Source organism: Phascolarctos cinereus, unplaced genomic scaffold (genome assembly GCF_003287225.1).
Source record: "Phascolarctos cinereus isolate Bilbo 61053 unplaced genomic scaffold, phaCin_HiC Scaffold_3;HRSCAF=262, whole genome shotgun sequence".
Lineage (NCBI taxonomy): Eukaryota > Metazoa > Chordata > Mammalia > Diprotodontia > Phascolarctidae > Phascolarctos > Phascolarctos cinereus.
This window is the reverse complement of record NW_027555736.1, coordinates 145743842-145770500: the sequence shown is the minus strand read 5'-3', so window position 1 is coordinate 145770500 and position 26659 is coordinate 145743842.

Genomic DNA, 26659 nt, shown 5'->3' with positions numbered 1-26659 from the left:
GAATTGAACTCAGGAAGATGAATCTTTCTGACTTCAGGCCCCAGTGCTTTATCCACTGAGCCATGTAGCTGCCCCACTTACCAAATTTATAAAATCAAGGGCTTGGACTGGATAGCCTCTAAGATCCCTTTCAACTCTTTTTTTTTCCTTTCAACTCTTAATTTGTATCTAAAACACTCAACGAGTTGGCAGTCAACAAGTATTTCTTAAGTGCTAAAGAGAAGCCAGACTCTGTGCTTAGATGCTCAGGGTACAAAGAGAAAAGTGAAGCTATCCCTGCTCTCAAGGAGTTTGCATTCTGTCTGGATATACTACATGTGTGTAACTGTATAGAAAACATCTACAAAGTAAACACAAGGTCATTTTTGGGAGGAGGCCCTAGCAGCTGGGAAGAGGAACAGGTAATGTGTGAGCTGAGCTTTGAAGGAAACTAGGAATTTGAAGAGGTGGAGTGGAAGGTGGGCATTCCAGGTCTGGAGATTGGTCTGTACAAAGAGAGATGGGAGAGGAAATATCAGATGGGAGGAACAGCAAGAAGGCCAGTTTTATTGGACCGTGGAGTATCTAAATGGAAGTAATATATAGAATACTTTGTAAAAGGTAAGTTGGAGTCAGGTTGTGAAGAGTTTTAAATACCAGACAGGGGACTCTATTTGATCCTGGAGTTAATAGGGAGCCAGGGGAGTTTCTTGAACAGTGGAATGGTGTGGTCAGATCTGTGCTTTAACAGTATCACTTAGACAACTGTGTGGAGGGTGGATTGGATGGTGGAGAGCTTGAAGGCAGGAGACCAGTTGGAAGGTTGTTTGCAGTAGTTAAAGGGACAAGTAATAAGCACTTGAACTAGGGTCATGTTGAGAATAAAGGGAAGGGGTTGGGTGTAAGAAATGTTGTGGAGGTTCAAAACAGCAAGACTTGGCACCTGATGGGAAATGTGGGATGAGTGAAAGTCAAGGTTGATACCAAGATTTCGAGCCTAGGTAACCAAAAGGTTGGTGGTTTCCTCAACAGAAATAGGAAAGTTTGAAAGAGGAGTGGGTTTGAGGGTAGGATGGTTAACAGTGAGTTCTGTGATCTCAGTGGAAAGACTAGGGTTAGTTGTATGAGTGAATGAATGGAAAAAAAGCATTAATTAAACACTGTGTGTCAAGCATTGTACTAACTACTGGCTATATGAATAAAAAAAAACACGTAGATGGACTCTGCCAATGCAAGTAGAGAGCCAGGTGGCAAAGGAAGAGCATTTTGGTCCAGGAAATCTTAGAGGTGGTGAATGGAACAATAGGCCAGTCAGTTGATCTAGAGCAGAGGTTCCCAAACTTATTTGGCCTACTGTCCCCTTTAAAAAAATTATTTAGCACCCCCTTGGAAATCTACTTTCTTTAACTCTTTAACAATTTTTTGAAATTTCTGTCATTTCAAAAAATATAACATGTTTTTTAAACAATGATACATTTTAAATTTAATAATATAAGTTTGTTTTTTTCCTACATTGAAATTTTGATGATGCAATATTGTATCGTGTCTGTATAGTGTCGTATTATAAACAAGGCATTACATGCACATATTCCTGCTGATGCATGCTGGACTTCCCAACAATGCATGACATGCTTCCCTGCCAACACTTGCTTATTAAGACTTGTTGGCAGACTTGACCACTGATCGATTATAACTTGGATTTTACGTATTTGGAAAATAATGTAATCACTACAACTTTAACTCTTATACAACAGATGAAACACGTATTAGTGGTTTTTCAAAATTTTCTTCTTTTCTTTCCTTATGCTTCCACAGCCCCCTTATTTTTATTCAACACCTCCCAATTGCACCCTAGACTACTACCACTTCCTGGATCATTGTCCCCCAGGGAGCTGTATCACCCATTTTGGGAACCTATGATCACAGGGACTGGTAGTGTTGATTTGATTATAGATCTCAGCAAGAAGTGACAAGGGAAGATGTGTGGTAATGGGGTACAAAATGGCTGAGGTGAAGATGAGGATATGTGGTCCCTGGGATTTCAGAGCTTTTCCTTGTCATAGATCTGTAAGAATTCTTGTGTAGCTATCTTAATTGGAACCATAGGAGCTGATGAGAGATTATTAACAAACCCAGAAGTGAAGAAGTTGTAGGACTGAGCCTTTATGATATACCCATAGTTGGGAAATGTGACATGAATAATCTAGCAAAAGAGAGAATGGGTGATGATGTCAAGAGGTTATAAAATGTATAGAAGGTCATTAAAAATAACCACTTTTTTCTCAGCAAAGTGTGAGAAGATTCTCTGTTGAGAGAATAGGTGCTAACAACTTGTTAGTGCCCTCATTTTACTCTCAAAGTAGCCTGTAAGGTCAAAGGGCACTCTGGTCCATGACAGAGGGCAAAAATCTAGCCCCTCACTCAAGTCAATTCAATCACTGATAAGGAGTTCAGCTTTAAAGACCAGCCCTGCACATCTTGTTGTTGTTGTTATTGTTTAGTAGTTTTTCAGTCATGTCCCACTCTCCATGACCCCATTTGGGGTTTTCTTGGCAAAGAAAGTGGTTTGCCATTTTCTTCTCCAGCTCATTTTACACATGAGAAACTGAAGCAAACAGGGTTAAGGGATTTGCCCAGGGTCACACAGCTTGTAAATGTCTGAGGCCAGATTTGAACTCAGAAAGATAAGTCTTCTTGACTCCAGGCAGGGTGCTCTATCCACTGTGCCACCTAGCTGCCATGTTATAACCATACTCTACTGTAAAGTCTGGAAACTACCCAGGTGGCCCAGGTGTAGTGCTATTCCTATGGAATTAACATTATTTCCCCTAACAATGTTTCTTACTGGTGGAGTTTAACCTAAATCAGAGTAGCATTCAAGAAAGATCACATCCAGAGGATGTCGGCCTTCTGGCCATGCCATGGAGTTTCACCCAGAGAAGTATCAGTTCTATCCACCGAGGTACTAGGAGAGATCATCCCCTTCAACTTTCTTTTTAAAAATAAGTTCAGCTTATTAACTTTATCTGAAAAGGCTAAAAATGATTAAGATTATGCCTTTATAACATCTCTCACATTTGCCCCAGTTCTCTTCCCTCATTCAGGTAAAACCCTAGTTCAGGCCATCATTTGAACTATTGCAGTAGCCTCCTAATTGGTCCCCCTGCTTCTAATCTCTTCCCTCTTTTTTTTTCTTTTGAAATTTTTTATTTGCCTCCCCCATCTGAACAAAAATAAACATGCAAGGTATAGCAAAGCCAATTCCCATATTAACTCAAAATACATGTCTCATTCTGGATTTTAAGTCCATCACCTCTCAGGCAGGAGGTGGGTGGCATGATTCATCTCCAATCCTCTGGACTCATGGTTTATTATTGCATTAAACAGAGTTCTAAAGTCTTTCAAAGTTCCTTCATTTTCTTTTGAAGAACGGTATACCTCATTTCAGTAATAATTTTTCTTTTAAAACATTTTTATTGATATCTTTCATTTTTTATATCACCTACATTTCCTAATATATTCTTTCACCTCCCAGAGTCATCATTTATAGCATAAAATAAAAAAAGAGAAGAGGAAGAGTTCAGGAAAATGAACACGCCAACCAAGTTTATGTTGTATATAGTGTTCCACACTCATAGTCCTCCACCTCTGCAAAGAAGAGAGTGGTGCATTCATAAATATATATACATACACACACATATATGTGTATACACACACACACACATATATATATAAATATTTAAATTTGAGGGAAGGTCAAGCTTAGTCCTCATAATATCCCTGCATTAAATTTTAGCTGTTTTGTAGCTTTCCGTCAGTCTTCCATCTCAGCTTTAATCTCACTTTACATTTGTATCATAGCCTTACATTGTCTTACTTGATCTTCAAGATAACTGGGATGATAGGGCAGGTTCTATTCCCATTTTACAGAAGTAGAAATGAATTTATTTAAGCTGGCAGAGGTCAAGCTAGAACCTGGATATAGTGACTTCAAAGAATCCAGTGTTCTTGCTATTAGCCCTTTCTGGGAAAGAAAATATATGTTGTTCTTGTACTGAGGACCAGCAAGCTCCCCGCTTCCTCCTCAGTCCCTCCATGGCATCAGAACTAGAGGTCTTGAGAAGCTATTCTCCCTTTGAGCAAAACTCTAGAGGTGAGAGGAAGAGGGAGATGGATAAGTGGGAGCGATGATCTCGTCCAAGTCACCTCTATCTTGTCATTTCATATTCTTGGCTCTCCCTTACTGTTCTCCAGTTTTCCTGGAAATGAGGTGGTGGGTGGTAAAGAAGAGCATTTGGATCTGGAGGGGGCCACTGAAAGGAAAAATTTAGGACTGCTTGTTCCCCTCCCCCCAACACATAGTTCTTCCGCAAATGTTTAAATTCTTAGAATTAAACTGGCTGAGCTCTTCCTAAATATAACACATATGCTCTTCTTGCATGAAGGAAGGAGGATTTATTAGTAAGAAATCAGTGTATTGATCTTCCCTCTGTTCTACTAGCCAGGCTGCCACTGATTGATGTCCCCCATACCACACAGCCGGGCACAAGCTTCTTTCTCTAGGCTCCACCCACTGCTCAGAACTCAAGAGGATAGCTATAAATCTAGGGAGGCAGCAGAGCCATCTAGTAATGGTATGCAGACACCTGGTTTTCTTGGCATAACCTCTCTCAGGTACCTCCATTTGTGGAAGATGAAGCAACTGCGATTTTAGTGGAAATTTCATGGGACAGAGAGCCTAAAGATCTGGGTTCTAGTCCAGACTTTGCCCCTGACTTGATGTCTTATCTTGGGTAATTATTCAATCCAGGTGGGACTCAGTTTCCTCATTTCTACAATGGGATGATATTTGCTCTGATACTTTACCTGATAAGAACATTGGGTGGAGAAGAAGTGTAGATGAGCTTTGAAAAAAAAAGTAATATGTAAATCTATTCTCATGCTTTGTTCAGATGCTCAAATGAGTCTGTGATTGTCATCAATTTGAATGTTTCCTCTATACATCACTTCTTAAACTGTGGGTTGGGGTTGCAAAAAATTTGGCAACAGTAAAAGGCTTCTGAAGGCGCAATGACCAAAAATTAATTCAAAATCAAACTTGTAACAAATCTGAGGTGTTTCTGGCAGTGCATGACAGTGTTGCACCTGCAACTTCATTGCAGCCTTGGTCCTGAACACAAAGCTTGTAGACTATGCACTGTGCATGCCCTCAGGCCATGCAATGCCAATGCAGCCAAAATGCTTAAGAAGCCCTGCTCAGGTCCAACCACGCATGCTTGCTCATCCTGTGGGACTCTTGTCCAAGTCTTCTCATAAAATGGCCACATCTTTTCTCCCTTAATGTGCTTGTCTCTCCACAGCTGGTCATCTGTTCAGTAATTTGTCTTGAGTTGAATGAGAGAGTGGCTGTGCAAGGCTCTGTACTTGTATAAAAACCCTTTCAGTCATAGCCAGAAGTCAAGTCAACAAGCAATTATTATTACATTTTTTTGGGTCTCCTTTAGCAAGCTGTTGACTTGTTTTTCATTATTTTTTTGCATCACTCTCATTTCTCTTCCCAGATTTTCCTCTACTTCTCTTACTTGCTTCTCAAAATCCTTTTTGAGCTCTTTCGTGGCCTGGGACTGATTCACATTTTTCTTGGAGGCTTTGCATGTAGGAGCTTTGATTTTGTTGTCTTCTTCTGGTTGTATGTTTTGATCTTCTTTATCATCAAAGAAAGATTCCATGGTCTGACTTTTTTTGTGCTGTTTGCTCATGATCCCAGCCAATTACTTGAGTTTTAAACTCTTTGTTAAGGCAGGGGTCTGCTTCCAGCATGGAGAATGTACTGTCTGAAGCTTTGGAGGTTTTATGCAGCTGTTTTCAGAGATACTTCTAGGGACCTGTTAATTTTCAGTCCTTCCAAGATGGTATGATCAAGGGCGAGGTGTTTATTCCTTTCCTGGCCTGGGCTGTGGTCTGTGAGTGACTACAAGCACTCTTTTCTGCCTTGGAACTGTGAGGAGGATTCTCTCTCCTTTGCCGCCACAAGCTCTACCATACCAGCACTCCTCCTCACCTCAGGACCACCCTCCAGAACCACGACCCAGATCCAAGCACGGGCAAAGCAAGAGAATCCTGCCTCAATGCCAGCAAAGAGACCTCTGCAATCCCCCTCTGATCAGCCACTCGATTCCCCCTCTGTCTGTGGGCTGAGAGCTCCAGAAGCAGCTCCCCCCCCCCCCCCGGGCTGTGCTGAGAGAGTTCCTCTCTCAACGTGGTCAGACACACCTTTCTTACTGACCTTCTAAGTTGTCTTTGGTGTTTGTGGGTTGAGAAGTCCGGAAACTGGCACAGGTCCCCTTGATTCAATCCCCTGAGGACTGCTCTAGGTTCACTGAGGCCTGGTCTCTGTTTGCACGGCCCATGCTGAACTGTGCTCCTCTCCCAGCCTGGCGCAATAGACCTTTCTAATCAACCATCCAAGTTGTCTTGGGCTAGAAATTTGTTTCACACTGTCTTTTTGTGGGTTCTGCTGCTCTAGAATTTGTTTAGAGCCATTTTTTTCACAGGTATTTGGAGGGGTTTGGGGAAGAGCTCAAGCAAGTCATTGCTTTTATTCCACCATGTTGGCTCTGGCTCAACAAGCAATTATTAAGCCCTCACTATGTGCCAGGTACTATGCTAAGCACTAGAGATACAAATGGAAGTAAAAAGTAAGACAGTCCTTGCCCTCAAGGAACTTAGAGGGAAAACAACACAAAATAGCAGAGAAGGAGGGAGGAGGAGTTGTGTGAGGAGACTGAATCTCTTCTTAGGATGGACTCTGAAAGTCATGCTAAGGTCTAAATTTATAAGTCATGTGTTAAGCCCCCACCATGTGCAAGGTGCTGCAGATAAATACAAAGATAAAAAACAACATAGGCCATACCCTTGTAGGTCTTGTAATCTAATTAATGATAAATGCAGTAGCTCCAAGTGTGACCTCATCCTAGGGTTAGCCTAAATAAACTTAGGCTAGGTCATCAGGAACGGTAAATCACCAGGTCTCTAAACTTGTCTGATCCTGTGATTGTATGACCATACAGGTAGAAGTAGTGTGTATACATTATTCCTGGTTGTTTTTCCCACTTGGGTCTAGTTCTCATGTAATGCTCGTTTGTGGGGAGGGGATGTGGGGGGAGTGTAGCTCATACACAGTTTAAAAGGGTTTAAAGTTTTAAATTTAAGGAATGAATTTCAAAGATGTGAATTTCAAGCATCATAGGTGGGTGAGTGAGAGGGACATCTTTGGAGCTGGTATACCCTAGTTTCTCTACCTCAAGTTGTACTTTGTAGGGAGTCCGTCACCTATTCTATCATCGTATTACAAGGCTCTCAGTGCTGATGATGAATAACTGTCTCTTTTGGCACCACCATAGTCAGAGTGCCAAACTGCTCTGGAAGAGAATAGCATTGAATGCCTAGAACCCAGGGCATCCCATCTGTTGTGGTAGGAGAAGGGAGGTTGTATTTTGGGGAGAGTTTATAGAGTGTGATATAGTGATGAGAATACCAGTCTTCAGTATCTGTGGCCCCTGGGTAAGTCACTTCATTTTTCTGTTTAGTCCTACAAGCATTTATTATGCCCTTGCTAAGGGGGTACAAAAATAGAACTGAAACAGTTTCAGCCTCCAAGGAGCTTATACTCCCCTGGGAGGGGATGCAACATAGGTATGGATAACTGAATACAAAGTGTATGTGAAGTAATGCAAAGTAACATGAGAAGGGAAAGGGGAAATCTAGAAAGGTCTTGAATTGTGCTTTGACGGAAGCTGGGGATTCCAGGAGGAAGAGGATGTGTCCAACAGACACAGAGACAGTACTGAGGTGAGTGAGAGGACATCATCTACCAGGTGCAACCAGCAGGCCACATGATGAGAACAAGAAGGATATAAAGGGGAGTAATATGAAATCAGAACAGAAAAATATGTGGGAACTGATCCAAAAACATCCTCTGTGTGGTGCAGTGGCTAGAGAACAGGGCCTGGAGTCAGGAAAGCCTGAGTTCAAATCTGGCCTCTGGTACTTACGTACATAACATGCATATATGTATGTATAACAGCTTATACATGGAGAACAGCATATATCAGTATAAGAGTATTTATAAGTTATAGAAATTATAATATAAAGCAGTAATTTATAACAGGAAATAATATATACATATTGATATACTACATGTATACATATAAAACCTATATACCCATACATATATGTATGTATAGATAGCACACATATGACAACATATATGTAACAACATATCAGTCAATATGAGAATGTTTATATATTATGATAGTAGTTTATAACTGAAAATCACATATGCTCATAGATATATCACACATATACACATATATAGCATATGCCTACATATATATCTATATATATAAAACACAACAGGTATATATACATATGTACATATGTAATGTAACATATCAGTAAATATGTGTTTATAAATTGTAATAGTAAATTATAATGAAATAATTGTGCATATAGATATATAATGTACATACTTATAGATATATTAATATATAACACAGCATATACATGTACACATGTACCTATATAACACACATGTATAATACAATATATATCATTAAATGTAAGTTTATAAATTATAAGAGGAAATATATACATATAACACATAACTACAGATATAGGTGTATCTATGACACATATACACATGTACATATATAACACACATGTAACAACATATCAGTGAATATAAGCGTATTTATAAATTGTAGCAGTAATTTATAATTAATCACCAAGTTGCTAAACTTTTTTGATGCAGTGATTGAATGAACATATTTTTACATACTTACAGTTATTGTATATCTTCTTTCTCCACTTAGTAATACTTCATAGAACTTTGCCAATTCTCATGTATTGCTCATTCTTTGGGTGCTCTGTGTATGTATTTATTGATATACATAATAGATATAAGGTGAATCAAATTATTGATTGTCAGTGATGTCAGTGAAAGGCTGAGGATTTTGTATTTTATCCTCAAGAATATAGAGAACTATTCCAGAATTTTGAGCAGGGTGAGTGGTGACCTGATCTGGTCAATCTGTGCTTCAGCTTCTCCATCTGTAAAATGGGGATCCTAATGCCTACAAGGCCAGTGACACAGGGCTATGATGAGGGAAGCATTTCAGGGTTTTCAAAGTGCTGTGTAAATGTGAGTGGTGGTTGTCATTTGGGGGAAGTATTGTTGTTCAGGCAGCTTATTTCAATGGTTTAAATGGTTGTTGGCATTTTGAGCTAAATAGCCACAGCTCTCCATCCAAGGTGTCTGAAAAACGAGAAGAGAAATGTTTGTGTGTGACTTGGACTTAGCAAGTTGCATCTGTATCAGACCATCCCGCTTAGGAATGAAAATGAGGTAGGCTTTAAAAAGTGACATTTTAAATATTTAGTCTTTTTTTCTGGCCATGTATTTATCAAAAATGAATCTCTGGAATCTGCAACAGCGTGCATTTTCAGTCCATTTGCAAGTAGTTCATGCAAGCGAGTATTTCATCAGACAAAACGGGAAAAGCTGTGTCTCGACCAGAGAACAAAACATCTCTCAGGGACAACAGCGGGCGTCACATCAGTGGATTAATTTAAAATAAAATCCTATTCCTGAGTTCCCGTTACTACCTTGGAGCCTGGTGTATACATACAACTTTACACCCCCTTCCATTTAAAGCAAAAAAAAAAAAGTAACAAAACTTTAACCTTCCCTTTAGAAATCCATTGGAAAGGTCAGAGCTGTGCTCCTGCAGATTTCCCAGGCTCAGCTGGGAACTGATTAAAGCCTCCAGGCCCAGTTTGTCAGTGTTGTCAGAGACAGCTATATAAACTCTTTGTTATTCACTTTGCTGTGTATTATAAATATATTTATCTTCTTCTCTCAGGCATCGACAGGACAGGTGCTAGAGGAGCAGAGAAACCCCAGCATTAAGCACTGTAACAATAGCCTTAGTTATTCACAGTGGGCAGGGAGATCTGGGGAGGGAGAGAAAGGCAATTTTCCCCAGAGGTCAGAGTGTGTAGTTGGCAGGGGCTGTTGTAATTAGCCCCCTCTTTCCCTCACTCCCACATTATGTAGTGAGCATATATAAATGCATATCACTCCCCAACTACTAATTCAGTTCAATTGAACACACCTTTATTAAGCATTGTCTGTGTTGTACTAGGGATGCAGACAAAACCAGAATCAGTCTGCTTTCAAGGAACTTACTGAAGGCATATACGATGTATGCAGATGAGGAAAGGCAAGATTTATATCAAACAATGCAAAATAATCATGAGATGCAGAGACCATGCTATTAGCTGGGATGTTGGGGGGGAGAAGATTAGGAAAGGGCTCCTGTAAGAAGTGACATCTGCCCAGCTGTGAGAGAAGTTAGGGATGCCATGAGACAGATGTGATGGTTTGAGGCTCTTGGTTTTCCTTTATCAATTTCTGGCCAGGAAAGCGAAGGGTGGAGATGGTGGGAAATGCAGTGGCTTGAAGAAGTCACTATCAGGATGAATACTTTTCAAAAGGAAATATGTAGGCAGAAGAATTGGTCAGGACACCCCTGATCAATATATTTCTCTCTACTCCAGCCTAGTTGATGAAATCATAGAAGGAACACGTAACAAAGACAATGAAATATTAATGTGTTAAAGATGTAACATAGATATATACTCTGTCACCTCTTTATGAGGTTTGCAGTTTTCCTTGATAGAATTAGAAGAGCAGATAGTTATTAGCTGGCACAGGATAGACCACATCTCCGGTGACCTTTAAAAAGCTAGCTTGCTAGCCCTAGACAGTGAGTTGGAGCAGGAAGCAGTTTCAAGGAATATGACCCCTGGCCTTCTAGAGGAGTTCCAGCTGTGGAGAAAGAACGCAGCTCTTGAGATAGCATTTTGCCTCAGAGCTACTTAGAAGGGAGCAAGGCCCAATGAGTCAGAGCCAGTCAGTGTAGGTTGCTTCGAAGAGAATCACCCCTGGCAGCGGAGAAGAGAGTCAGCTATGGATTCAAGAGATAATTAGACCCTGAAATCAGCTATGAAGTGGAGCGGGCCCAGGAAGCCAGATGAGTGACCTGCAATAGAGATCCCATCTCCAGTGGGGAATAGCATGAGGTCACCACAGAAAGAGAAAGGACGTGAGGACCACTCAGCAGAGTCAGGGCTGCGAGACGGCTTGGCCAAGCGTGCGCTACCCGCGTCTCTCACTGCTTGTGTGCTCACTGGGCCCGTTCTTACTACCGACTCTGTGTGCATTTGTGGGAGTGTGTGCCCCACGTTTATCCCCGCGGGTATTTTGGAGCTACCAGTCCCGCTACACCATCTCTATAAATGCCTTTGCTTTAAAGCTCATTATGACTACAAGCTGACTATAAAAGATAAATACAGGGGGCAGCTAGGTGGCCCAGTGGATGGAGCACCGGCCCTGAAGTCAGGAGGACCTGCATCAGATCAAACACTTGACACTTACTAGCTGGGCTACTCTGGGCAAGTCACTTAACCCCAATTGCATAATACATACATACATACATACATACACTGGTGGAGATTTGTGGACTATAGTTCTTAAGAACACAGACTCACAGAGGTGAACCCAAAGGTTGTTGCCTCCCTGGGACCCAACCTGCTCCCTGTGCTGAGTTGGTAGGGTAGCCCCTGGGATATACTAGATATGGAGCCATAAAGCAAGTATTTAAAATGCTATAGATGTGTACATCTAACATGTGTACATATTATTATATTAGTTATTCAACTCTATATTGATACACACATTTTCTCTAGATTTCTATGTTGTACACACATATAGTATAGCAATATTTCAGCTTTTCTAGAATCTTTGGTGCACATAATAGTCTGTTAGGCCTCTTATCACTACTTTCCTTTAACCTTTGCAGCAGGTTAACACTCTTCTATAGGTTTTACCTTGTTCCAGACTGTGGCCCAATTCTTTCCTTAGGCAGGGAGAGCATGGTATAGTGGAAAAAATGCTAGGCTTGGGTCCCTTAACTGCTTTGAGCCTCAGTTTTAATATCTTTAAAATGGTGATAGTAACATCTTTAATACCTATCCTATGGGGCTCTTGTGAGGACCAAAAGCAGTTATCTTTATAAATACTTTGCAGACATTAAAGAACAATTCTCCTTCCCCTCCCTCTTCTATTCTTCCTCTTTGTCCTGTTCTTCTTCCCAACCCCCCTGTTATTATCAGGTAGGGCAGCTAGAAGGAATCCAGTTGAAATGGCTTTGTTCAGTTCAGTTGTTTTTCAGGCTCTCTGACTCTTCATGAACCCATTTGGAGTTTTCTTGGCAAAGATGCTGGAGTGGTTTGCCATTTCCTTCTCCAGCTCATTTTACAGATGAGGAAACTGAGGCAAACAGGGTTAAGTGACTTGTCCAGGGTCACATAGCTGGTAAGTGTCTGGCCAGATTTTGAACTCAAGAGGTTGAGTCTTCTGACCCCCGGCTCAGTGCTCTATCCACTGTACCACCTACCTGACCTGTTGAAATGTCTTCCAAGCACATCATTCAGTTAGTCTTGATATTGACCTTAGTATTGCTGTCTTCACCTGGGTTCTTGCTTTGTTCTTCTGTGAGATGCCCCATTCAGTCTCTCAGAATTCCTGCCTCCATCCCACTGTTTCTGGAGATGCTCCTCTTAGATCTTCCTCACATCAGTTTTTTAGAGAGGCACTGACTGATTGCCATCTCTGTCCCTAGCTGGATAGAAACTATGGGTTTTAGATTCAGTTTAAACTTTTACTTAGGGGTATTTGTGTCTTTCCTCCCTTAGATCGATCTTCCATTTTGTGACTGATGTCTGAATTCATATTCCTATATCTCCATTTCTTTTTTTAATAATTATTTTTGAATTTTCGATATTCACTTCCATAAGATTTTGCATTTTACATTTTCTCTCCCTTCTTCTCCCCTCTCCCCAAGATGGTGTGCAATCTGATCTGGACTCTACTTAAACATTCATATTAAACATATTTTTACATTAGTCACGATGTAAAGAAGAATTAGAAGGAATGGGAGGAACCACAAGAAAGAAGAAACAAAACAAAACAGCAAAAGAAAAGGAGAGCAAATAGTATGCTTCCATCTGCATTCTCTCCATTTCTAAATAACCAGCTTCTAGCTCTTGCCTAATGCCATAGGTCTGCCTGGATTTCTGGCCCCAGCTTTTCCCCATCTACCTTGTCCTGCTACCTCCAGAACACAGGAAATGAAACATTATATAATAAACAAATTTTCCAGATAAAATACATGTGTGGCAATAGTGCTTATCTGTTTATCACAATTTTAAGAAAATTTACCTACTTTGGATAGAAATATTTAAAAAACATAGCCCACATTATCCTGCCATCTTAAATATCATATCCTTGTAGACAGGGTGTAACATTTTCAGTATTGCCCTACTGTGTATCAATCCTTGTATTGTAACAACTGCATATTCCCCTCCCCTTTGGAAACTCTCTTGGCTTTCTGTCTCTATCAAGAGGTGCCCTAGTGCTAGGCAAAGGCTGGGGTATGGTGCTCACAGGGTTGTCACCTGGGCCCCAGCTTGAATGAAGTAGCTGAATCTTAACAGCCCAAAGAAGGCTTGAGTTTCTAGTTAGAATCAATAGTAAGTATCAATTTAATCAGAAGAGGAAAAAAAATCAACCAGAAAAGAAAAATAACTGGCAGGGGCAGTTGAGTGGCAGTCTTTATTCTATATGAAATAGGAATGCAATTCTCTTTTCTCTCACTAATTGCTGTTTCCCCATCTCTACTCTGGCTCATTGCCTGATCACTTTGGCTTAATAACAGTACTAGACAGCAAAACACAGTGCTGCCCCCCTGCCCTGCCTGAATTAATTCTGTGATGATGGCTTGGAATGGGACATGGCTTTGATGAAGAAAGTTGTAGCCCGTGGAACCCTGTGCTATTGTCCCCATCTTTTTTTTTCTTTCCCGGAATAAGGCAGCACATTTCACTGATAGCTAGTCATTGACTGACAGTCTACTCTATTCACTTACCAATCTCTGTCCATTGACACAGCTAAGGGACTGGTTAAGATGAGGGGAGGAGGGAGTGTATGTGAGGGTTTGGGATCTCACTTGCTTGCATATGGGAGAAGGATTATGCTGAAATCTTCCCATACATGCAGATGAGGGTGGGGTAGGAGCATACATCCTATTCTTTTGCCAAGTTGACAGAATTGGTAGTATCAGCCTTAGGGATGGCAAGTAGAACATTTTTAAGGATCATGGATGCTACTGAATAGCAGACAAGAGTGTGTTGGAAGCAGCTCATACTGCTTTCACACCAGTTGCTCAGAACGAGCATTTACATCTCAAAAATCTGCAAATGCTACAAATCGGGTCTCGATTTATTGTTTTGTTGATTTTCTAGTCTTAAGAAAGTGATAGATAGAGAAAATGTTAATACAGATTAAGCATAAAAGTGTGTTGTGTGTACTTTTCCCACCCAAAGATCTGGTTGTTAAATATTTACCAGCCTATCCCTGCTAGCAGATGACTGCAAGAGTGGTGACATCTCTTGCAGGAATTTAGAGAAATTTAGAGACACTCCCCACCCCCTCCACCTCACCAAACTGTCTGAACTGGATAAGGTACCATCCTCTTTCCAAGCAGAGGAATGGACTGTATTACCTTTGGAGGTCTATGGGTATGAAGGAGTGATATGGAGCAAGGGGCAGTGGGGAAATGGGAGAGAGAGGGTTGCAAGATGGCAAGTGGGATTCTGTTTTCTGAGAAGCAATGTGTTATAATGGAAATAATACTGGTCTATGAATCACAAAACACGTCCCCAGATCACCAGCCTCTGCCACTTACTAGCAGAGTGACTTTGAGTCAGTCATTTGACCTCTGAGCTCTGGTTTTCTCATTGTGGAAATGTGGGTAATTTTTGCATTACCTATCTCACAGGGTTGTTGTGAAGATCAAAAGAGTCAGTGTACTTGGTAACCACAGTAGTAAACTCTTGTTAGGTAAGATTCACTATTGGGGGATGGGCTTTGGGAGAGGAAATATTTTGTTGGTCACAAGTACTGACTGTGTTATGTTCATTCTCAACCAGAGAGAAGACAGCACCAAGCTTGAAAGTTGTTTGTTTCAGGCAACTTATTGACTTTAACTTATGAACTTATTCAGGGGCCCATCACTGTGTTTGTGGCTATTACCTTTTGGAAATGAGTTATTTAGATCTATCTGTGATTGTTTAGAGCACAGTGAAACAAAGGTGGCCAGCTGGGATTCCCATTCAGGCCACTGGGCTTTGCTGTGTTCCAGAGCACAGCCAACCAGCCTCCACTTAGCTCTGCTAGCCACTTGAGCATTTTTAAGTTTCGTAGGATTTAGAGCTAAACCTGACAGATGCATACTATGGGTCATAAGATGAGGGAAGAGGCGGGGAATGCCTAGGAATGTGAATGAATCAATTCAGCTTATCCCTACTAATGAAAAATAAAAGCCCACCAAATTAAAGTATCTCCCTTACTGATGGCAGGTCAGGCGCATCATCTTTATATATAAGGGGCGACATGTTATCATCTCAGATCAATTCCTCTTTCAGATTCATTGCCGATGAAATCCCCTCCTATGACGGTGAAAATCACTGTGTAATGAATAGATTGCCAAGGCCCAGCCAATGGCCCATTTATTTCAAGCAATATTTGAAACCATAAAATTCCATTACAACAATGAATTTGCAAGGAAAGAAAAGCCCCTTCAATTATGTTATAATGGGCTTTGACCTGTGCTGTTATTTGGTAACTCTTCATCTATTGTCCCAGCCACTTATTGTCTGAATTCAAATTGGGAGCAAATGCCATCTTGGGCTACTTTTCCCATTGCTTCCCTTATTCTTCAGTCTCCTTTAAAAAACAAAAACAAACAAACAAAAAATCTGGAAATGTCTTACTATATTTAGGGTATGTTGTTATCCTAAAGATCCCAAGGGTCTTTTTGGTCCTGGACCTAGGTTCCTGCCTCTGGTCTCCCTGGGTCTGACAGTTGGGTCATACATGTGGTTCCTGCCCTGGTCACTGTGTCCTACTCCCTGAACCATCTATGGGCATTTACTCCTGCTACAGTGGTCAGGAAATCAATAAAGAGAAATAGAAAGGTCCATACTAAACTCTAAATCTGGTCTCACCTGATGTCCAGTTCCAGAAGCATGTTTTGTGAATCCAATATGGTGAGTCCTTAGGATCACGAGAAACCTGATATCTGACTATGCCACAAACTGATAAAAGATCCCCAAATGGTATTGTACTGACTTTTCAGGAGCCTAATAGTACCTCGGATCCCAGGTTGTGAGGACAAGTGTCTGCCATCAAGGGGAGTTTTGTCTGGGGCAGTGTTAGGGGGCCCACAAGGTGGGTAAAATGTTTCTAATAGTTGACCATATTTTTAGAGATGCCCCTGTCTCAACCATGTAGCTGTTTCTGGAAACAAGACATTTCCATTGACTTGCTACTTGCCCAAGAAAGAGAAATATGATAACAATAAATTAAAATTAATAACTCCATCTTTACGACTTGGAGTCAGAGGCAGCCTAACGTCTGAGATTCCTATGAAGTCCCTGGATTATTTATGGCACAGATGTTGACAGCAGCTTCATTGGGAATTTCCAGCCAGTTTGACCCTTTTTCTTCCCTTCCTCCCCTTCCAAAGAACCACTGTTTGCTGATTAACTTCTATGCCCCTTGGCTCTTTGGGGGCAGAGTCTGATTTTGGAAGAGATGACTTAGAACAGCCAGGCTTTCATTGCAGAGCAAGACAGAAAGGAGAAAGCGGGAGTGGGAAAGCAGAGCAGCAACAGTTCAGGTGTTAACCTACTGATGTGGAAAATTGCTCTGACAGTTATGATGTTGTTTCTTGCAGTGAGGGTTACACTATCATTTATTCTAGACCACGCCTGCAAACTCTCAACGCCTGCCTCCCTGAAAAACCGCTAGCATGCTGCTACCTTCCTTAGCAGGGGAGGGAGCGAGATGGTAATCTAGTGTACCTTCCCTGAAGTCAGGGCTCCAGAGGGAGCCAGCTGGGGTCAAGGGCTTAGCCCACCTTCTTGAGCTACATTAAGCGTCAAGATGTGGCACTGATACGATATGATGCCTTGTATGTCTGTATTACAACACACAGTAGCTGGGCCATGCTATTTAAACTTCTCCATCCAGGGGTCCTGTGCAGGGCTTGTAGTAGCCTTGATGGTGAGAGAAGGCACAGGCTCCTCTGCCCAGGAGAAGGTTCAGAGGATGTGGCCTGAGCCTGTAGATTGTGTGGACAAAACCACAGCATTTTCCTATATCACCCAGTTAATTGCAGATGGATTCCTTCATAATGTAATGGGATATATATCACTTGGAGAACTTTCAATTAGTCAATTGATCCATTAGCCAACAGATATTTATTGGGCACCTTCTATGAAAATGAGAACCTTACAGCACTACAGAAACGTGAAATGTGAGCTCTGTTCTGAGGGCTGGAGGGAGACTTCAGTTTGGCAAAACATTTATTAAGTTTCTCTTATGCGCAGGGCACAGTAGTAGGAGCTGTAGAGAGACAGAATAAAACAGACTTTACAGTCTGGTAGGGAACTTGATATGCACGCAAATAAACATAATGCATTTTTCCTAGGCATGATTCCTGCCCTCAAAAGAGCTTCCAGTCTAGTTGGGAGGAAAAACAAATCAATTAGCAAATATTTATTAATCACCTATTTTGTTCTAGGTACCATGCTAGGCACTGGGTTGTACAAAAACAAAAAAGAAACAGAACTTGTCCTCAAGGAGTTTACATTTTATTGGCATTCTGGGTTTGTTTGTTTTTTTATATGAGGCAGTTGGGGTTAAGTGACTTGCCCAGAGTCACACAGCTAGTAAGTGTTAAGTGTCAAGGCCAGATTTGAACTCAGGTCCTCCTGGGGCTGGTGCTCTATCCACTGTTCCACCTATCTGCCCCTTCTATTGCCATTCTAGAAGCAACTTGGTGGTGTAGTAGGTAGGACGCTGGACCTAGGGTCAAGAAGGTCTGCCTGAGTTCAAATCTAGCCTCAGAAACTTACTGTCTTTGTGACTCTGGGCAAGTCACTTAACCTTTGTCTACCTCAGTTTCCTCAACTGTAAAATGGGGATAATAGTAGCACCTACATTTCAGGGCTATTGTGAAGATCAAATGAGATAATATTTGTCAAACACTTGTATGCCCAGCATATAGTAGTCACTTAATAAATGCTTATTTCCTTCTTTCTATTGAGGAAGACAACTTGTATATAAATAAGCATATACAAAAGAAATACCTGGTAAATTTTATTTTATTTTAGATTTTGGTGGGAGGGCACTAGAAATTGGAGGGATTAGGAGAATCTTTGAGTAGGAACTGTTGTGTAAGCTGAGTTTTGAAGGAAGCAAGGGATTCTGAGAGACATAGGTATGGTGGCGATGAATCCTAGTCACGAGGGGCAAAAAAAAAGTGTCATTATGGAGATGAAGGATGGAGTATTGGGTCACAGATGAAGAAAGAGGGGATAATATAAGGAGTTGGGCACTGAGTGCCCAATTGTGTAGTATGAACCCTCACATATAGTGTGATTGCTATGGAAGTTCAGAGATAGGAGATCACTGAAAACTAGAGGGTAATCAGGGAGGGCTTCGTGGAGGAGATGGGGTAGAAACTGGATCTTGAAGGGAAAGGAATCAACATTTAAGTGCCTACTATGTGCCAGGCATTGTGCTTTGACAAATATTCCCTCATTTGATTCTCACAAGAATCCTGGGAGGTAGATGCTATTATTATCCCCATTTTGCAGTTGAGAAAACTGAGGCAGACAGAGGTTAAGTGACTTATCCAGAGTCACATAGCTAGTAAGTATCTGAGGTGGGATTTGAACTCAGAGCTTTTGGAGTCTAGGCCTAGTGTTATATTCACTATGCCACCTAGCTGCTTATGTATAAAGGATTCATAGGATTTAGTTAAGCTGATACAATTAGGGAGGACATTTCTGGTAAGGGAGATAATCTTAGCAAAGGCACAGGGGTGAGAATGAATGGACATGACAGGGGACCAGACCAAGTAGAATGGGTGGTTAAGTGGGAGGGAGTAGCCATGGTCTAAGTCTCTGGTTGTTTTGTGCCTTGGGGTGGGCCTGACTAACTGAGACATGGCCTTCCATCTTGTCCTTTCCTCTGAGTGTGTGTTCCAATAGGTACTTTTACCAATCGAGGAGGAGAACCCATCTCATTACAACCTGGCATCATTGACAGGTAGCTCAGGATGACTGTAGCAGTAGCCTGGACCCCACAGTGCAGAATCATTTGGTGACAATTTTTGAAGCATTGTCTGCCAAACTTACATTGTACAGAAATGAGCCAGTGATGGGAGGACAATAGAGTAATATGATAATGACGGGCCATTCATATCTGCCTGGCATCCTTGCTGCCTGGAAAGATAGGATTTATGGAAACTGGTGGATCTCTAAATATAGACTTAAAACACAGGAAATGCAAACTCACAGAGGCCCATTATAATTTTGCTGTTGGTGTGGAAGACTAAGGGCTTGAAAGAGAACCTAGGATTGGGCAAGTATGACTAGGATGTTTCTGACTAGGGCAAAGATCCCTGAGCACTTGGGCCCCGGAGCATGCATTAATTTTCATAATGACTCTGGGGAGTGAGAGGGTCTTTATTATAATGGAAAGAACCCTGGAGGTAGGGTGGGGTTGGAGGTAGGGGTTCAGAGGGTCAGGAATTCTAGGTCCTAGTCTCATTTCCAGCACTGATTTGCTGTGTGACCCTAGGACAAATTACTTCACCCTCTGTGCCTTGGTTTTCCCATAGCTAAACGGAGAGGGACTCATTGGGGTCCTAGGATCACATAGTATTAGAGTTGGAATGCAACTTAGCTGCCACTTAGTCCAACATTCTCCTTTTACTGATGAGCTGAGGTCCAAAGAGACTAAGTCACCCTTCTCCAAGGTCACATGGGTATAAGTAGCCAAACCAAGTTTTGAATCCAGGTCCTCTGATGTCAAAGCTGCTGAACGCATTAGCTCAAAGATACGCAAATACTGTGATCCAAAGAAGTCGTTGGAGAAAAAGGGGTTACTTTAATCCAGAATTATTTTTTGTCATTTTGCCAACAAGAAAACGAGGTCAGAACTTGTTTCACCATTTCCACGTTCTCTTCACCAATCACAGACAAAGATTGTAGACAGTTTTCCATTGATGTAGGGAATCTTGGTCCCCTAGCAGCATTCCTGATGGAGAGGGAACTGAGAGAACAGAGGGGGTGGAGAAATCCTAGAGGCAGATGATTCTTAGGACCAAGGGGTTGCTGTGTGGGGTTCACACTAGTGTTTGCTAAGAGCTTCCTGGGCCATTGAGTTCCTCAATGCGGGTGATTACGGGTGGGCTGGATGCCAGTCACCTGCATGGATAAGGCATTTGGCTTCTTGTATATGAGCAGAGATGAAGGTAGTGTTGAGAGCTGGCGTCTGGTTTTCTACTTCCTTCTTCTCTGGAACCTTCCCTGTGCCACCTGCAATGAAGGCTGAGAAGTTGAGTTAGTTCAGCTCTTGTCCACAGTTGGGAATGGGAGAGTCAGGATGGGACTGGACATGCTGCCTGTGGGCTATCAAAGTGCTGTTGGGGGCATGTTCTCTCTGCTGGCTTAGGAGCCTGTGGAACTGCCTGGGAGGAAAGGATCTGGTCTCCTAGGACAGTTAACCTGCCATATGGAGAAGGAGAACTAAGGGTTGTTCAGTCATTTTTCAGTCATGTCTGACTCTTTGTGACACCATTTGGAGTTTTCTCAGTAAAGATACTAGAGTGCTTTGCCATTTATTTCCTTTTTCATATTATTTTACAGTGAGGAAACTGAGGCCAACAGGGTTAAGTGACTTGCCCAGGGTCACGCAGCTAGTAAGTGTGTGAGGCCACTTTTGAACTTAGGAAGATGAGTCTTCCTGACTCCAAGCCCAGCATTCTATCCACTGCGCCACCTAGCTACCCAAGAACTGAGGGAGCAAAGCAGAATTGAGAAAATGAAGGCTTCCAGGGAGTCTCAGGGACTCAGCTGCTGTTTCTGCTGCTTCACTCTTGGGTCATATTCTGAGCTAATGGTAACTGTACTTCTGAAGGGGCTGAGAGGAGTGAGACACTTACACCAAGGGGGTGATCTCATGACCAGTAAGTAGTAGCAAGGAGGAGCTGCTGAGTTTTGGAGAAGGCAAATCTATTTCTTCTCTTTTCCTCCTTCGGGGATTATCTTGTGCAGTCTCCTTACTGCAGGGGTATTGTTTTCAGTGTTTGCTGTACTCCAGGCACTATGCTGAGTGCTGGGGATTAAAAAAAAAAGGCAAGAACAAGGTCCCTGCCTACAAAAAGCTTACAGTCTCATGAGGAAGACACACATGAGAATAACCAGGTACATTCAAGATATATGTAGATTAGATGGAAGGTAATCTGAGAGAGGAAGGCCAAACAAGCTAGGAGGCGGAGAAGGCTTCTGGTAGAAGGTGACATGAGTCTTGGGAGAAGCCGGGTTCCTTCTGAGGTTCTTAGAGTTCTGAGGTTTTTATAGTGACACTGTCTTTCTAGAGTAGGGAAAAGACATATTCCTTGATGTGATCCTGACCAAGAGTGTGTATCTCAGGACTGCATCATGCCCTTGTAGCTAACACTGCTCTCTGAGGGGTGTTTCCTGCTGATTCAGACATTTCTTTGCCTCGCTCTCTACAAATGGCCCATGCTTTGGGATTTCCAAACCAGGTAATAAAAGTATCAGCACTATTGGAAAACATTTCAAGTATGTTACTGAATCTGGAAGGAAATCTCCTTCAAACCCTCTAGTCTTTTTCCTTCGCATTCTTCCTTTTCTTTTCCCAGAGTAGAAAGATCACTGTTCTAGGACTCTAGAGACACAAGTTCAAGTCTCAGCTCTCTCTCTTAGTTAGCTGAGTGAACCTGAGCAACACAGCTGGCTTCCCGGGACTCCTGTTTCCTCATATGTTAAATGAAAGAGTTGGCCTGGCTGTCCCTTGCAGACAGTGAGTGTGTAACAGAATTTTCCTTGGGACAGGAGCTGTTGGTTATCTTGAGATCTTGTTAGAGGGCAGGTGAGAAAGAACAGCCCTGGAGGAGTGCTGCAGAGAGGGGTCAGCAAGGCCCGGGGGAGTTTAGATTAAGTGGAGTCCTAACACCTCCCAGGCAAAGGCATCTCCAGATACTGTTTCTTTGTGATGGCTTATCACCTACCACTGTGGCATGTCCTTTACCTTTGGGTCATTTGCCTGAGAAGAAGAATCTCCCGAGAGTGGGGAGGAAGGTCAATCAACCTAACTTTCCAACCTTACACACTGAGCCCGAGATAGGAAGGGAATTAGCAGCTGCCCATGAAAGATGCAGGAGCCAGGAGGCAGTATTGGACCCTATACAGGCCAAAGACTAACTTTCCTTGTAAGTCTGTCATGGGCTCTCGGTGCCCACACACTCTTGGTCTTCTCTCAACGGAGAAGGCCTCCCATAGTGGACGAGTGATGCTGCTGTGCCTTCCTGGTGGCTGCTAAATCATTGTCACTGAACCAGAGGCCTGAATCGCAGACATTCTGGCTCCTGGAAGAATATTAATTATTCCCGGAAGACATCTTTATCCTGGGCATTTTCTTTCCCTCCTTCCCTCCTTCCTTTCCATAATTAACATTATGTGTCATTAACAGTCAGATAACTTAGTATGATCAAAGACTGCATAATTTGTAGTAAGATTCAGAGGAATAACACATCATTCATTTATTATGTTATTGATCCTTCTGGTCTGACGTGTCCTAATTATTCCTGATGGCAACTGGACCTCCCTGTACTCTCAGGGCTGCCTTTGAACTTTTTGTGTTGGCCCGGATTCTCCAGGCATCCCTTAATTTTGAACCTGTGGGATTTGGCAGGGTGTTGGTTTTCAGAGGTATTCGAGGGAAAGCTGGCTCCCCTTGGGGCCACATGAAAGCAAGCAGAGGCTTGGGGCCTTGGTGATATTCTTCTCCTGAAGAGACCACAACTCCAACAGCAGCACAATCGGAATTGGGTGAGGGAGATGTAACATTTTGCATTAATTAGCCAGATTCTGATAATTGACTTCTTAGGGGCTCTGGCTGAGTTTTTCTCGAGGACCATCAGGTTTGGGGTTTGTCCCAGGCCTGGGGCCACTTGCTGCTTCTGAAGTACTTATTACCTTGTGCTATCCTGATGAGGGTCTTCAGGAACAGGCAGAAACCCCCAGCAGGCTCGCCAGCCAATCATCAGGTGTCCAGTGAGGCTCTTGAAAACTGCCAAGCGAAATGGTATTTATATCAGTGATATAATTGCAAAATGATACTTGTCTCTTAATTGGCTGTATTTATGAGCAGAGAAAGCTGCCTTCTTCTTGCTGTTGCTGAATCTTGCAATTAACCTTTGTAATTGCATGACAAGAGTATTTTATATTCAGTCTGTAGTCCCAACATGGGGTGGCACCGGATTGCCTAGTGCAAATTAGGGGCCTGGTTATTCAGCCTCCCCAACTGGGGAAGGCAATGGGGTTCTTTGGGTGAGAGCAAGAGCAAGAGACCTCTGGCCAAGGACACAGTTGCGGCTGAGAATTTTCCTGGCGTGGCTGTTGAGGCCTTTCAGAAAGCTGCAGATAAAATCATCCCCACCGTGAAGTTTAGAATCAGCCTGGGAATAAGAATCAGGGGAATCACAGAATTTTGGAGATGTAAGTCTCATCAGCAATCTGGTCTAACCCCTTTATTTTATAGATGAAGAAACTGAGATCCATAAAGGTAAAGTGACTTGTCTAAAGTGTCATGATGAAGGGCAGCTAGGTGACACAGTGGATAGAACACCGGCCTGGGAGTCAGGAAGGACCTGAGTTCAAATGCAGCCTCAGACACATAACACTCACTTAACTGTGTGCCTCTGGGCAAGTCACTTAACCCCAATTGCCTCACTAAAAAAAAGTGTCACAGGTAGTGACCAAAGCAGGATCTTCTGACTCTGAGTCTGGTACTTTTCTCACTTCATGGATCTTGGGGTCATTCCTTCAGGCAATGTGGACGGAGAGAACTGGAGAAGAAAGATGCGAGAATAGGGTTTTTTTCTCTTTAACTAATTATTTTACCATTCACTTTAAAAAATTTCAAGTTTCAAATTCTCTTCCTCTCGCCAGCCTACGATACCCATTATACATGTGAAGTCATGCAAAATGTATTTCCATATCAGCCATGTTGCCAAAAAAATCAAGAAAAATAAAGTGAAAAAAGTATGCTTCAATCTTTACTCAGTTCACCAGTTCTAAAAGGTTAAAAAGGAAGCTAGAGAAGGGGAAGGAAGGAGGATGAAGGTATGACTGAGAATAAAAGTGACTTCTTGTTTGGTCAGTCTTGTCTGGCTCTTTGTGACCCTATTTGGGGTTTTCTTGGCAAAGGTACTGGTTTGCCATTTTTTCTCCAGCCCATTTTACAGATGAAGAAACTGAGGGCAACAGGGTTAAGTGACTTGCCCAGGTTCACACAGCTAGTTAGGTGTCTGAGATTTGAACTCAGGTCCTTCTGATTCCATGCCTGGTTCTCTATCCACTGCACCACCTAACTGCTCTTGTATAAATACTTTACTTAGCCTTGTATGAATGCCTTAAGTGCTACTTTGTAAAGTAATGTCAAACCCAGATTCTTATTTGTTGTGCATAACAATTCCATGAGATAGGAAGAACTGGCCCAGGTATTGTCATTCCCATTTTACAGATGAAAAAACTAATAATCCCATCACAAAAAGGAAAAGAGATTTGCTGCAGGTCACATCCCTAGTTTGTGGCAAGATTGGGAGGAGAATCAGTCAACAATTAGTAATTGAAACAATCTACAACATTCAAGGCCATATACTAGGTGCTGTGCAGGAGATAGGGAGCTATGGTCTCCTGACTCATCCAGCACGTTATCTGCTCTTGCCTCTGAAGGACTCTCATGTAGAATACAGGAACTAGATGCAGTGAGTGGAAAGTGTGTCAGAGATGGAATCAAATCTTGGCTCTGCTCTTCCAGCCTGTGTGACCTTAGGTAAATCTCTTAACCTCTGTGAGTCTCTAAAATCAAAGGTTTGGGCCAGATGGCCTTGAAAGTCTCTTTTCATTCCTAAATCTACGATCCTATGATTCTCTCTCCCTCTAAGTCTATGATCTTATAATCCTGAGGTTTTTCTCCATCTCTACTGAGGGTAGGACAAGAAGAAATATGTCATCAGCTTGGACAGGACCAGGAACAGCTCCTGGGGGGGATTTTGGCTGCTACTGGGGTTAAGGATAGGTGTAGAGGGTGGGGAAGGAAGGAATAGACAGAAAAGAGCTTATGGAAATAGTGTGCTTACTGATTGTGGCCTCAGCAGCCAATAGGACTCCAGAGGGGGCATGGGGCACACAGATAAGACTGTGCTATGCAGACCTGTCACTGGGAAGCTGTTGGGGGAGGAGCAGGGTGACTCACCCTTGACAAACTTAGCCCTTCTCCAACAGTCCTTTTATTCCCTCCTTCTCGTTGGAAGAGCTCAAGTGTCAAAAGGATTCAGTTTTGAGCCTTGCAATGGCTAATTATTAATGCCAAAGCTGTTCCCAGACCCTTATTATGTCACGTCACCCGGAAGATTTATGGCCACTTGTGAAAGTGGCTTTGAAATGAGACAAAACTCAATATTGAATTTTTTTTCTCCTCCTTTTTACTTCAGGGTTTCAGGGCATATGACATCAGCTCCTTCTCATTAGCATAATTCTAATGAGCTAGGGAGCGGTTAGCTTATTAAAGTGGTTTTCATTGCAGCTGTTAGAGTTTTCATTATGCTGGGTGATTGAGGGGGTGAGGATTGGGTGGAGGAAGAGAGGAATAAGGAGGGAAGGACACACATCTGCAAGTGAATTCACAGGTCTTATGCCCTGGATTTGTCCTGGGAGTGAAATTTCTCTGAGATAGTGCATTATGTCGTCAGTTTACCCATCCAAGTGACAGAACTTCCTAGGGTTTCTTTTGTTTAGTTCCTTCATCAGTGAAGCAGCATTCTCCGTAGACATCTTGTCTTACTTGCAGTACTTACAACTTAGAATGTTACCACCAGGAGCATTGTTACATGATGGCAAGGGATGAGTTAGTGTTAAGCTGTCTCAGATACTTCGATAAAACTACTGACCAAATCAACCCATTACACAGCTTAGGATTTGACAGAGAATCAGAGAATCCTAAAATTTTAGGGCTGGAAGGGACCTTTGTGATCAGCTGATAAGAAGATTGAGACCCAGAGAGACTCAGTTACTTGGTTAAGGTTGCACAGTTGATTCATGCCGGAGTGGTGTGTGGCAGTTCAGTTGGTAACATTTCTGTTTATTAGAGGTTTTTGAATTGTTTTCTTCTCCCTGAAGTTGTGTGGAAGATAATCCCGATGCCTTCATTTTTCAGTTATGGCTTTGTCTAGTCTCTTAGAAACTGGAAAAAAAAATGAGGCTGTGTGTGAGGAATAGAGAGGCCAGTTTGATTGGACCTTAGAGTGTGAGAAAGGGAGTCGTATGTAATGAAGCTGGAAAGGTAGATTGGGGCCTGGTTATGAAGAATATTAAAAGCCAAGAAGAAGAC